This window comes from Miniopterus natalensis, chromosome 12, assembly GCF_054644295.1.
Source record: "Miniopterus natalensis isolate mMinNat1 chromosome 12, mMinNat1.hap1, whole genome shotgun sequence".
Classification (NCBI taxonomy): Eukaryota; Metazoa; Chordata; class Mammalia; order Chiroptera; family Miniopteridae; genus Miniopterus; species Miniopterus natalensis.
Genome location: NC_142092.1, coordinates 62,708,816 through 62,722,596, shown reverse-complemented (window position 1 = coordinate 62,722,596; position 13,781 = coordinate 62,708,816). Strand labels below are relative to the sequence as shown.

General features: G+C 49.0%; 1 protein-coding gene across 1 annotated transcript in view; it reads left to right on the top strand.

The window, feature by feature from the left end:
• Nucleotides 1-13,781, top strand: part of PAPPA (pappalysin 1) — a 212,916-nt gene that overhangs the window by 102,471 nt on the left and 96,664 nt on the right.

Below are 13,781 nucleotides of genomic sequence, written 5' to 3'. Positions count from 1 at the left end.
TAATGGAAACAAACAAGGGCAGGTCCATCCCTGCCCTGGGAGGCTTATGTGCTCATAGATGACATCGATGACTGGGAACTAAGTCTCCTTTGATCTAACTCTGCCTTACACAAGTTGTTCTTCACACCAGCCATCCAGGATGGTGATTAGCATAGATTTTCAAGGCTTTTATTCTTATTTTAGAGATGAGCAAAATCAAAAGTCAGAGACATTACAAAATTTGCCCAGAATCAGAAATGATTCGAGACAGGACCAGGACTTGGACCTCATCTTGGTTGATTGATTCTTAAGCATGTACTCAGTGCATTTTACTACACAACCTCCCTCCAGGATCCAGGGATCACCATGCCACACACACACACACACACACACACACACCCGCACACTCACAACCTTGAGCGTTTCTCTGGCTCAAGAGGGGGGTACAGCAGACTAGCCTGTGTTTAGAAAGCAAGCGCCCCTTTCCCACCTTCCCTCAGCCTTCTCTCCGAGTCTGGCTGGTCTTGCTTCAGCCCCACTCCGGAGGCCCTGGCCAGCCGAGGGCTGGTAAACAGACTGGGTTGGGGGGCAGGGATGGAATTTTGAGCTGGCCCAGATGAGATCATACTTCCTTTAAGATGCAAATCGATACCTGAAGATCAAAGGTCTCCCGGCTAATCCCCTGGGCTGGAGGTGAAAACTAATCACAAATCATTTGCAAGTACAAAAGACAGAGGTGCTCTATCTGAAGAGGGAAGGGGCTGCCACCTAGGGAATGAAAACAGTGCTGGGAAGATTTCTCGCTGAAAGGCAATTTTCTAGGACTAAAGGGGAGGAAATGTCCTGGGGTCCTCACATTTGCAGTACATTACAGGGGTGCGTTTAGACCATCTCCGGGTAAATTATGAGCTCTACGAGGTCTTTTCCGTGTATTTCCTTTTATTCCACTCTCAGCACACATTTATTGAGCACCTGCTACCTCCTTGGCACCTAGTAGGGGCTGAGCAGCACAATAAAGGAATCCCACTGCTGCCGTGGATAGGAGAAAGGAAAGATGGGAGGGAGGGAGGGAGGACAGGAGAATTTCTAGGCAAGGCCTTGGGTTTTTAAGTGGGGGAAGGTGGTTTATTTGTTTTCCCACTTTTCCATTGATTTCACTATGTATGGCCCATAATAAAAGCTTGATATTAGCCTAGTGGTGTGGTGGAAAGAGCCTTGGACTAAAATGAAGAAAACCGGGCTCCAGTCCTAGCTGTGGTGAGAACTTGCTGCATAAAGCTGGCCAAATTGCTTCCCTAGCCTGGGCCTCAGTTTACCTTCTGTAACTTAAAGGGATTCAGTGAGGTGGTCTTTAAGCGTCTTACCTCCACTTTTGTTGTGTGATTTTCAAGGTACGATTATTATTTCTCAAAATCACAAGCTCTACTTGAACCACACCCTCGCCTTTGCTGTCATCCTCACAACACCTAACATTACTCTCAGATCTTGCTGGAAAGTATCTTTCTGTTTTACTTGCACGAGGGTGCCCTGTAACCCATGTGCTTCTGGGAGAAAGGTAGGATGTGGAGAAGGTAGGAAATGGTACCCTAAAAGAGATGCTTGGGTTTTGACGTCCATGTTCTACGTTGCTTTAGCAGTGTGTAGCAATAAACAAAAATAAGGTAGCCCCTTGCAGGTAGAAGCTTATTGTCCATGGAAAGGGTCTGCAAACTGCTGTCCATGGACCAGAATAGGCCTATGCTTACATTTGTAAATAAAATCTTACTGGAACACAGCACACCCTTTCTTTACATATTGTCTGTTGTGCTTTCCTGCTACAACATCAGAGTTGAGTGATTGCAACAGAGACCTAAGGGCAAAAGAGCCTAAAATATTTACTACCTGGCCTTTTACAGACCATATTTGCTGACCCCTGGTCTATGGATTTAGAGTCTTTGATGCCCTTGATGGTTGGAGTCTGGTGCAGAGAGGAAGTGAGAATTATGACATAGTTCATTTCTTAGAAAAAGAACAGAATTTTAAGCATACAGTGGTAGGGCCTGGGAGACTCTGTTAGGAATAGGACTGGGCAGCGAGTCCAGCCCCAGCTTGCCTTACCTCTTGGGCCTCACTTCCCCGCATATACAGGTCCCCTGGTGTGGACTCAGTGAGTGATCTGCAAACTCTGTTACCTGAAATGCTTCAAAGGAAAGGAGTGAAGATGAGGGAGTTAGTGAGAATAGGACTTGAACCCTGGCAGATCCATTTATATAGGGTCATTTCCTGCTAGGTTCTACCTGTGCTGCTGCTGTTTATTGAGCACCTATTACAAATCAAGCATACTTATAAACTCTTACTCTCACAACAACTCTTTTAGTGCCCTGCTCTTACAAAAGAGGAAATTGAAGCATGAAAGGTGAACTCAGGAGAGGCAGTTAAGTCTTAGAACTGGGGACTCAAACCTAGAGAGCCTGACTCCAAGGCTCACAGTGGTGAGCTACTTGCAAAAAGGTAGCTCTGGGTCTTGTGGGGCTTCAGGGACGAATGAGGAACATATTGCTATTCAACAGTCCATGGAGTAGATTAATGGAATGGCATACAAAGCTGTCGGTGTGGATAGTGTCCAGGGAAGGCTCTCTGTTACCCTGTATGTTGAGTGTGGCTTGCGCTAGAGGAAAGACCTCCGCTATGGCCCCCGTCCTTGCCATTTACAACTCCGTTATAGAAACTCACAGGGACACTGGGCATTTCAGGAAGAAAGGTGTCTATCCAGAGATCCCAGCTCCTGGGAACTATGTGCCAAGGACCAACTCCATGGCTTTGAATCTAGAAAACCATCTTCCTCTAAGAAAAACAGCTGAAGAATAGACGTGACTCTTTGGTTTCCCAGAGATCCAGTTTTAATAAGTCAGAGAAATGGGATTAGGGTGTGGGAAGCTTTGCAGAGGTGGACGCTGTTCTGGTCATTACATTTGTGAATACAGTGGTCAAGAAAGTGGCCAAGAAAACAGGCTTGAGTGAGACTGACTTGGGTCCACACCAAGATTTAGATATGTAATCTTAGCTAAGCTACAGTATCTTCATCTAGAAAATGGTAAAATTTCTGGGACTCAACTGTGGAAGTTATTTACCAATATTTTTGGATGCTTACTATTTGAATCCCTTCCCTAGATTTAGAAAAGAACCCTCCTTGTAATAATAATGAGGCAGAGCCCAACCATTGTGACAGAAGTTGAAAACCCAAGCATCTCCCAGTCCCCCTTGTAGCTGAGTGTGGGCACAAGACCTACACTCTTCCCCTTCCCCTTTCTCAGGCGCACCAACCAAATACCGAATCAGAAGACACAGGGACCCTGCAGAAACCATTTTGATAGAGATAGTGGCAGTGGCCACAACCCATGCAGTTCCAAAGTACCAACGACAGCATCCAGCACTAGGGTTGAAGGTTCTGTATGTAGCAGCAGCTCTGCAATGTCTACACAAGATCAGCCATCGGACCTAATCTCGAGCTTGGAATTGGGCTTTAGAGCCTGTGAGCCTGGCTCTCCAGCCCTCCTGGAGAGGCTTCCATAAGTATCCAATGTTCTTTGAATAGAGTTTGTTTGTTTGCCTGTTTTGCTTAACTTAGCCAAGTTGGTTTCTGTTGATTGTCACTTAGAATCCTGACTGAAAATTGTTGTCATAAGATACTATGAGGTTTAGCCCCACTCTCAGCAAGTTGGACATGCTTGGTGCACATTAACTGTTAATTTTCTCAGTGTGTTCATGTGTGGGGCTGGGTATCAGCAACAACCACCATTTGTCGATACCCACAAGGTGGTAGGCCTGGTGTCATGCACCTTTGTATAATATGAACCTTTGTGAGGTCTCCAGTACCCAGATGAGGTATCTGAGACCTACAGGGACGTCTTAACTTGCCCAAGGTCATATCGCTGCTCATGGAGGTGTGATCATGTCTCCAGACCAAGTGGAGAGCCTCTGCTTTTACTACTCTGCCACTCTGCCTCCCCATCTGAGTGACTTCTCCCTCCCTCCCTCCCTCCTTTTTTATTTTTTGTCATGACCATTCAGTAGGGCTGATGTCTTCCCTGGGTTTGGTACCCACCCCCCAGTGTGAGGGGGTGACAGATTTATGGTGGCGTTTCCATTTACCCTTCAGAAGCCCACACATCCGGAAGTATTCCCACGGGGCCAATGTGTTGTTATGCAACAGCCTGGGACTTCCCTTCCCCATTCTCACCCCCAGTGCCCTGGTCCCCCTGCATATGATAACTTGCTCGTTAAAAGGAACACCGCCCACAAGACCTCTTAGGCGATGCGTGATACGGCCTCGGCAATGTGGAAATTATCTTGTTCTCCCCCCTCCCCTTGGAAAGTATAACATACGCCAGGCCTGAGATTTCAGTTAAGAAATGTGGTGTCAGTAAAGCGATAACGCGCCCCCACCCCCCCACCCCCACCGGGCCACAGGCACTGGCGGGAGGCATTGTTCAGCAGCCCTGGGAATTCTTTTCTAAAGCTCTGAGTCAGGAACTACCTACGGGCTGCTGCTAACAGCGGAGGGAAGGCAATGGTCAAATTAGACGAAATGTGAACATCACCAAAAGGAGTCACGCTTAGTGACAGACCTGAGCCGGTGCTGGACATGAGCTACCTTCTGCCCTGACGCTTAGCCCACAACAGGAGCTGCGCTGGCTGAGGCCCCCCCGCTCTGTCTCCATTCGGGAATTCAGCACCGCTGGGTCCCCGTTAGACTTGGAAACCCGGGCGGCACGTTAGCATCTCAGAGCCTCAGTTTCTCCCTCTGTGAAACGAGAGCGATTGGGCTGAGGGCCCTAAGGCTGCTCTTCCTCTTTGCCACGGGAACCCTCGATCTGTCAAGCACCTATTTAAAGGCCTGGGGGTTTTCTGTGCTGCTGGATGCTGATGTATAGTTAAGAAAACAAAGCAAAGGGACCCCCACGTTGGCTTTCCCAGACACGCACGCTCCCTGTGCGTCTCTGTTTCTGGCTCCTTCCCCATTCCCTGCCATTAGCATCGCTCTGCCTCCGGTCCCCACAGAGCATCTCCAGCCCTGTCCTACAGCCAGGGCCAATAACTCAGTTATCTGGGAGGCGGATAAGGGGGAGGAGGAGGGATCAATCGCCTCCCCAGCAGTCCCTGGGAGGGGCAAGGGTCACCCAGCCTCGTGGCCCTCTGTCAGGCCGCCCTGGCCTGCTCTGAGCCAAGGGCAGAAAGGAAAACAAGAAGATGAATCGCCACGTCCTCTTGGTGGATGCTCTGATGAGACTTTAGAACAACAGTGACTAAAAAGGAAAACAGCATCTGGTAGGGAGAGGGGAAGAAGGATGGGTTCTGCTGGGAGTCCCAGTTATTATTATTTCCTTTTTAACAACGTGAAATCGTAATAGACGACCCACCTCTCACCTTACAAAAAAATGAAAAATTAAAATAAATAAATAAAACTTCTGGCTGCCTTTGTTCTTTTACCCCTCTCTCTGTGGAAGGCAGAGTAACTTTCATCAGAATGCCTTCCCAAAATAAAGCTTCCCTTGGATGGAAGATAAGCCTTTAAAAGAAGAAAAGAGAAATCATAGTGGTAGGCGTGGTGGTGGTGACAAAGGTGATCACAGTGATATCTGTTAGCTGGAGAGGTGGCATGCTGAGCACTGGCATGATGGCCTATGACATAATGATTCACGATGAATTAATATGGATATGGGTATCCACCCATGTGGATTCTGGGTGAAAATCCTGGCCCAGACACTTCTTATCTGTGCCTGTTTTCTCACCAGTAAAATGGGTTAGTCATAGTTCTGACTTCTCACAGTTGTTTTGAGAATGAAATGAAGCTATATAGGTAAAGCATTTTAAAGCAGTGGCACCTGGTAAGTGTTATATATGAGTTTGCTACTGCTGCTGTAATTAATGTTTATTAATATAATTAATAAGTTGTACCAATCCTCCCAGGAACCCTAGATAAATAATATTATTATCTCAGTTTCGTAGAGGAAAGAAACTGACGTTCCGAGAGGTTAAGTAACTTGCCCTGGGTCACACAGCTAGAAATAGCAGAGGTGGAGTGCACAGGACCTAGGCAGAATATGCACTTAACCATGAAGTTATTTCATTTAGGAGGCACTCACCTGGATCAGCCTCTGTGCTAAGAATCCTTTTTAAAATGATTTTATTCATCCTTCCAGCACTCTGTATAAAGTCCCTTTTGCTGGTGAGACCACGGAGGCACTGAGAGGTTAAGTGAATTGCCTTCAGTAATGCGACCAGCCAGTCAGAGAAGGAGACTCCAATCCCATCTGCCTGCCTCCAAAGGCCACATCAATGTCCAGAGGAAGCCCCCCTCCCCCCCAAGAGCACTGGAGAGGCTCCTTTCCTGGCTTCTGCTTTGGTGCTACCGACTCCCAGCAGGAAGCGAAAGTGAATGCACATGTCCTTCCTGTGCCTTTTTCATGAGTCATGAAAATGACAACTTTCAGTTATTATCACCCCATAAATGTTCCCCTACATAAAGCCCATGCCCCCGACATCAGGCCGTTCCGGGTGTGGGGCTGTATTTTCATTTTTAACAGCTCGCCCTCCTTTGACAGTAGCCGTGCTGTTTTTTTAGCATAAGGGGAGCCTGACACTTAAGGGCAATGTGTTAGAGACAGAGGGGCCTGAGCGCCAATGTCTATTGGTTCCTGGGTCATCTCGGATTTCTCCCATCCTCTGTCTGAGTCTCAGTCTTGTCTTCTGAAAAATGGACATCATTATAATGCCTAGAGTTCTGTTTAGAGAAAGAAGGAAAGGAGGGATAAGAGTGCTTAGCTCAATGCATGGCAGTTAGGGAGCGCTCAAAAACACAAGTTACTGCCACTGCATCTCCTCTGCTCTCACGTCCCATCTAAACTGGCAGTGACGCAAAGTGCCAAATCCGTCCCTGGCAGAAACCGTCCTGACCTGGATCCTGCCATTAAAACGTGGCGAGACCTTATGCGGTGACTGTTCTTGGCTTCCCCAACTAGAAAGGGATGGCGGTGAGCTAGGGGAGCTCCCGGGCCCTTTCAGCTCTGACTTCTAGAATTTAAATCCCAGATCATTATTGTTTCTAAACTGTGCATTTTAAAAGAAATGAGGGCTTAGGGAGGAGAAAGGAATTCCTTTAACCCGGAGGGTCAAAGGGGGTCGCGGAGGGAACAGAGGCACAGGAAAAGGGGGCGATGGGGTGGAAGGCTGCCATGCGGGGCAGGACCAAAGATCTAAAGTCCTCTACGGGGAGGTCTGATGGATGCATTCAAACACCCTCGAGTCAGCACCGGTTAGGATCAAGCTTGCCATCCAGCCTCAGACCACAGCTTACCACCTCCTTTGGAAACCCGGGAGGCCTACCCCACAGAGAGGCCAGGCTGGAATGAAAAGAAACAGGACAGCCTCTGACGCCAGAAGGGAGCAATTCTAGCCCTCAGCCCAGGCCGGCTTCCTGACTTTCAGGGAGGGGTCAGGCTCAGAAGGACTTGGAGCTTTTGCCTGAATTCGAGGAACCGGAATCAAACTTTGATGTGTGCCTTTGAAAGGCAGCCCCAGTCCTAGGCAGGTGAATCTGGGTAGCCAAGAACAAGGGCTTCTTTGTGGCACTGAAAGTGACCAGAAACCTGCCCGCGCCCGCCTGCGCCTTGCTGTGCATCTGTGCGGTGGTGACCTAGGTAGCCCCGGAGAGGGGAGAGCCCCGGGGGCCAGGTGTCACGGCCTTTTCCTAGCTCCTCGCTCTCTGCTCTTTGTAGGGGACCATGTTTGGTTGGAAGAGACATTTAATATTCATGAGTGTGATCTCCACTTGAAGGGAGTGCCCTGAGGGAAATTGAAATATTAAGCAAGTGAGGGAGATAGACCTAATTGTATCCTGTTCTTTTTGGAGAGAAGTAATGTGCTTAAAATAAGACTATGGCTAGGCAGGCAGGATGGTGAGAGAACCCCGCTGCCCTAGCCTGCAGGATAAATCGGCTTCATGCTCTAACACATGCAGTTGGAACCAGACAGAAGCTGGTGCAGATTGGCTGCTGGGTCACACCAGGTCACCCATTCACACACTTGCTGACGCCTGCTGTGTGCCCAGCACTGTGCCAGCTGCAGGGAGAACAGCAGTGAACCAGGGAGGCCAGGGAAACGACACTAAAGAATTGTTGAAAAAACAATTGTGGAGAATTCCACTAAGTGGAAATACTCGGAGGTGTGTAAGTGAAGGCCCTCCTTTCTGTGGAGGGGCCAGGAGAGGCCTCCTTGAAGACCTGACATTTAACCTGAGCCTTGAAGGCTGAATAGGAATGGGACAAATTAGAAGAAGTGGAGCAGGGGGATGGGGTGAGGACTGCAGGAGGTCCAGACCCTTAAATCCTCCAGGCAGGAAAGGGCTTTGGAAGAGGTCAGAGAAAGCACGGCCGGAGGGTCGTGAAGGAGAGAGAGCAGAGACTGGAGCCTGGCAGGCTCTGATCCCTCAGGGCCTTGAAGACCATGCTGAGACTTGCTTATGGCACAGAAGGACAAGAAGGCACCTGCTACATGTGAGTCCCGCCTTTGATGCCAAGCCCTGCACTGGACATAAGCAAGTGCATGTTCGCATAAGTCAGGCATCAGGATGCTACTGTCCCGGACAAACCCTACACGCTGCCTATTTGGGCAGATCAACCTTGATTGAAAGAGAACTAACCCCTTTGATTCAGATATTTAACCACTACAAAGAGAGAGTGGAGCAGTTCCAGTGGAGACCTTGTATGGCCCCCATGAAGCCAGAATATTTACTATCTAGCCCTGTACAGAAAAAGTTGCTAACCAACTGCAGGCAATGTGGGTGAAGGGATGTCCAGTTAGAGAGAGATCGAGGCAGTTGAGAGATGGAGAGGTGAGGCTATCACCTACCCTTCTCACTCCTGGGCCTGTGCTAGCACAGCTGTGATTGTGAAAGTGTGGCTCCCCACATTTTCCGTGTACACATCAGATTTCCTCACCTTTGAGGGAAGATGTCATCCTGCCTATCCCTGTGTCCCCAGCATCCAGCTCAAGCCAGTGATTATCTGGTGTACTGAACCAAATGACATTTTGAGGCAGAAAATAGTAGCCAGAGGAGCCCAAGCGGCTCAGAGCCTCGGGCAGCACCCTGGATCCCCCTGGGGTGTAGAGGAGAGTGTGTTCACGCTCATGGAGAACCTACTGCTTTGTCTCATTTCACGCTCACAGTGCCCCTGGCAACCAGATGTTAGTATCACTACTTTCCAGATGACACAACAGAGCCTCCAAATGTTTAAGTGACTTTCAAGAAAGTGGCCTCAATTCAGTAAATGTTTATTAAGCTGGGAAACCACCACAAGAGGAAACAAACTTTGGTGCTTGCCGTGTCCCATGCTGGGCCCACAGCAACTTAAGTCTCCTCCCTTGGTCTTCCCGAGGCTGCAGGAAGGTGGGGATTCTTACCTGCATTTTGTACAAGGAGAAACCGAGGCACAAACAGATGATATGACCTGAGCAGAGCAGGTGACTGTTAAGTGGCAGAGCTGGGATTTGAACCACGATCTGCCTAACTCCAAACCTGGAGGAGCGAAGAGATATGTATGTGCATTTCTACCCCTCTTCCATCTCACCTTCCCAAACGGTAGCCAGAATAGCAGAAATGGCTTGTTATTAATTTAATTAATTATCATTTTTCTATTCACTCCTCCGATTAATTGCATTGCCCCTATATGGTAGTTTTAATATTATGGCCAATTTATAGATAAGGGAAAGCACAGAGATGTGAAGTAACTTACTCAAAGCTCCCAGGAAAGGATTCGGGCTCTGGAAGCCTGGCTCTTAAGTCCTCAGGCTGAACTACTGGTTTATGCTACCTCTTGATGATCTAACTTTTATCTAACTTATTTTAAGTGAGGTTATCTAACTTCTATTTTTTTAAGCGTATACTCTCCAGAGCTGGACAGCCTACCAGCAAACAGATCACGAGAAGGGGAAACGATAGGCTGTGCAAAAGGAATCTCTGAAGAACAAAAAGATCCCAGGGTCTCCTTGAGAAACACTGTCTGGAGTGTTTGTTTACAGATCATTAACTACCTAACAGAGGGAGAAACTAAAGGCGACTTTCCCCTGGCTGCTCCTGATTAAATACCAAGGAGAAATTAAGATAAAGCAAATCTGAAATTATAATAATTTTTAAGGGTTTTCAATGTTAATTTGCCAGACAGAGAGAGAAAATAGGGCCATGCCCCGAGTCTGCAGCCCGGCTCACAAGCACTGGGGCTGCCTTCTCTGTCCTGGGACCGCAGGGATGGGGTCCTGCAAAGACAGCGGAGACCAGTCTCTCTAGTTTTTGTCTGTATGAAGCACCTGCTGCATACAAAGCTCTGTGCTAGGCAGGATGCAGACGGCAGTGACAAGTAGGAGCAGAAGTCCTCCACCGGAGGACTTCAGAGGACAGTGGTCACTAAGGATATGCAGGGATTGGTGTGAGGCTGCACCAGGAGGAGTGTGAAAGCCTCGGGTGGAGGGTGGGTGAGCCTGTGGCAGCTTCCTGGACAGCTGGGCTCAATCAGACCAAGCACAGCTCTCTGCCGCTGTAGGTCCAGATGGCAGGACATGCTAGCTAGGAGCAGTGTTTTAAGATCCAGCTCCCCCCAGGGGGTGCCCTTCAAGAGCCTACAAAGTACTCTTGATGAACTGACCTGAAGAGACATCGGTGTGATTTTGGCTTTCAACACCCATCAGAAACCAGCCCCAAAGTATCCGTGAGATTGAACTATACTTGTCAACTGCGGTGGGCAGGACTATAAAGATCCTGGTTAGAGTGGGTCCCTCAGTTCAGGAGTACGAAACCACGTGTGTGACTTGAGTTCAGCCTCATGCATGAGTCTGAAAGTCCTCTACTTTCCCATTTGTCTTCTCGCCTTTTGCCAAGACAACTAAATGGAGAGAGTGAGAGAAGCCAATGAACCTGACTCAGAAGCACGGGGGTCAGGCTTGGCCCCCCCAAACATCTTATCCGAGAAATGAGAGTGATGTCCTTTACTTCGTAGGATAGCTGTGCTATATTCTTTAATTCACTTATGAATTTATTAATCACATATTTATACACCAGTGCATGCTAGGTACTGAGGATGCCAGATCTGCTGTGCTTGGGACAGTTCCTGTCCTTCAGGAAGTGGCCAATAATGTTGCTTTTAAGCTATTAAAATAATAATCTAGTTCTTATTCCAAGGAGAGAACTCCCTGTCGCTGGAAGAGAACAAGCAGAAAGCTGAGAGTCAGATAGGAAGCCAAAAAAGGTGTTTGCTATTAAAGAGGATGATTCTCCTTCGGCTTCTCTGGCTCTTCCTTGAAATTCTGCATTCCCGGGACTCTGAAGTCTTACCTTCTTCCAGTTGTCCTTGCCCTCTCTGGCCATCCCTACCCAGACCTTCTTCTGCCCATCCTTTCAACGTTTGCAACCTCCCAAGGTCCGTAGGGGCCCACTTTCCATCCTACACTCTTTCCGCGAGCCCATCACTTAAAAGCAAAGACTCCGAAATCCCTGTCTGCAGACTGGGGCCTTTCTCGTGCCCTGTGGGCTTGTTCATCTAGTTACCCTGTGGCAGGGGTGGGGAAATCACTTGATCTGCCCCTGCCAAGGCCACTGCAGGCGGGACTTGAAATTCAACAAATTCAATTAAATGTTTGACCAAATATATCAGGCTAATTTTTAAGTTGATAATTTTGTATGGCCGGCGAATGATGTTGTAAATATCCAAATGCTCCCTGGCAGAAGAAAGGCTCCCCACCCCTGCTCCGTGGGGTGCCCCACAGGGACTCAAAGTCAACGCGTGTGTCTGATACAAGGCTCACCACTTCTCTCCCCAGACCCGCTGCAACTCCTGCCCTCAGCCTCCACTGGGGGCGCCACTAGCCAACCAGACACTAAGAGGAGAAGCTTGGGAAACAACCTGAACTCTTGCTTTTCTGTCATTTCCCACCACACTTTGAAAACCTTTTCCTCCCAAATCAGTCCCTCCTCTCTCTCCCTACCTTTTCTGCTCTACCTGAGCCCCGTGCCCCATTTATGTCAGCTCCTGCCTGGACTCTTGCAAGAGAACGCTAACAGGGCATGGTCCCTGCCCGTGCTTGCCCCATCTAGCTTCCAGTGGAGCCAGAGCAAGCCTCATATAAGGCAAATGTCATTTTTGTCTCCCTCCCTTCAACAGTGCAAGGTGGCTCCACGTTGCCCTTGAGACGATCTAAATTCTTTCCTAAGGCATCAAGGCCGGAGCGGCCTGCTCTAGGCATGTGTACCTTAAGCTTCTGGGCTTCGAGCTTCCTTCCATTTGCTCTCAGGGCTCCCCTACCTGGGATGTATCCCCACCAATTCCTCCTCCTCAGGGATTCAGCCCAGGTGTTACCCCTAAAGGAAGCCTTCCAATTCTGGGTAAGGTTGAGTTGAGGGTGGGAGGTGGTCCCTCCTCCGTGCTCCCACAGCATCGTTCACCTCAGAGCCAAAAACTGTGCAGTCAGTAATCTCCTTACCTGCCCCTCTCACTAGCCTCTGAGCTTCTGGGGTGCTGAGACCCAGTTTAAGTAATCCATTCCCAGGATTTAGCCCAGGACCTGGTTAAAAACTTGTGGTTCAGTAGATGTAGACTATGAGTGAAGGACGTATTTCTAAAGGGGTGTTTCTTAAGGATAACTTTCTTAAGTTTTCTTTATCAGGAAGCAAGGTGTAGGAGAGCTTTGCTGGTCTTTAGAGTCAGACTTTCCACCTCTTGGTGGTCCTCTCTGCAAGATGTCTTGGTTCCGGCAGCTCAGGCTGCTTTCAGGCTCAGACTTCTGAGCTCGGTTGCTCCTGTTCAAATCCCGGTTCTCCCACAAAACGGGTGGGGGCTGCTTTAGTCTGATTTACCCTCCTGTTACGGAGAGACTGGCTGGAATGGTAACTCTCCTTCTTTATCTCGATACTGACTGTGGTCATAACTCTTTGACAAGGTCCAAACGTTTTACAGCTTTAGAAGAAGGGGTGTGTAGAAGCAGTGACGTTGGTGGTTACTTAAATCACCCCACAGGACTGTCTGATAACCCCAAATCGAGCTGCTTTCAAAACCAAGTCCCGGTGGCAGCTAGCTTCCTCTTGGGAACACAGCCTAATTAACTGCCAGCTGGAAAGGACTGCAGGTAGGCCACCCCCCAGGCAGAGAACTCAAAGGAAGCGGGTAACTGTGTAAATAACACTGCTTTAAGGGGCATTTAAGCCCGGGCTCTTTGTTAAGGAAATTGATGGCTTTGTAAGTACTGCCTCTGAAGGGAGTACTTGAGCCGAAGGTTCCCCCGTAGTAAATTCCCTAATGGACTGCGGGCCTGGAGGCTGGGCCCCCGCGTCTTCAATCACTTGCCAACAAAAACTCGGATTCTACTTTAAAAAAATGGAAAAGGTTTCAGCAAACCATAAGTTATTGAGCCTGTGCTGTTTAACTGGCACGAGGTAGCGGAGACAGGCTGCTTCCTTCGGGAAAGGGAGACTGCTGACCTTCCACAGAACCCTGCGTGCGAGGCCGGCTCCCTGCAGCTTCTCGTTTCCCCCTCCCCGGGCTGCGAACAGTCATCACTTCAGCTGGCGGAGAGGAAGGGGGCTGCTCGTGGATACCGGCTAATCTGCGGAGGGCAAGGACATGCCCTCAGCGCCATCAGGCCCCTGAGCCCCCAAGTACCACACAGTTGTAGGGCATCCTGGACAGAATCGGATCGGCTGTCCCATTAGATGCCCCCTCAGTATCCACAGCCACGCAGAAGACGTGAACGAGGCAGCATGGGCCGAGGGGAGGGAG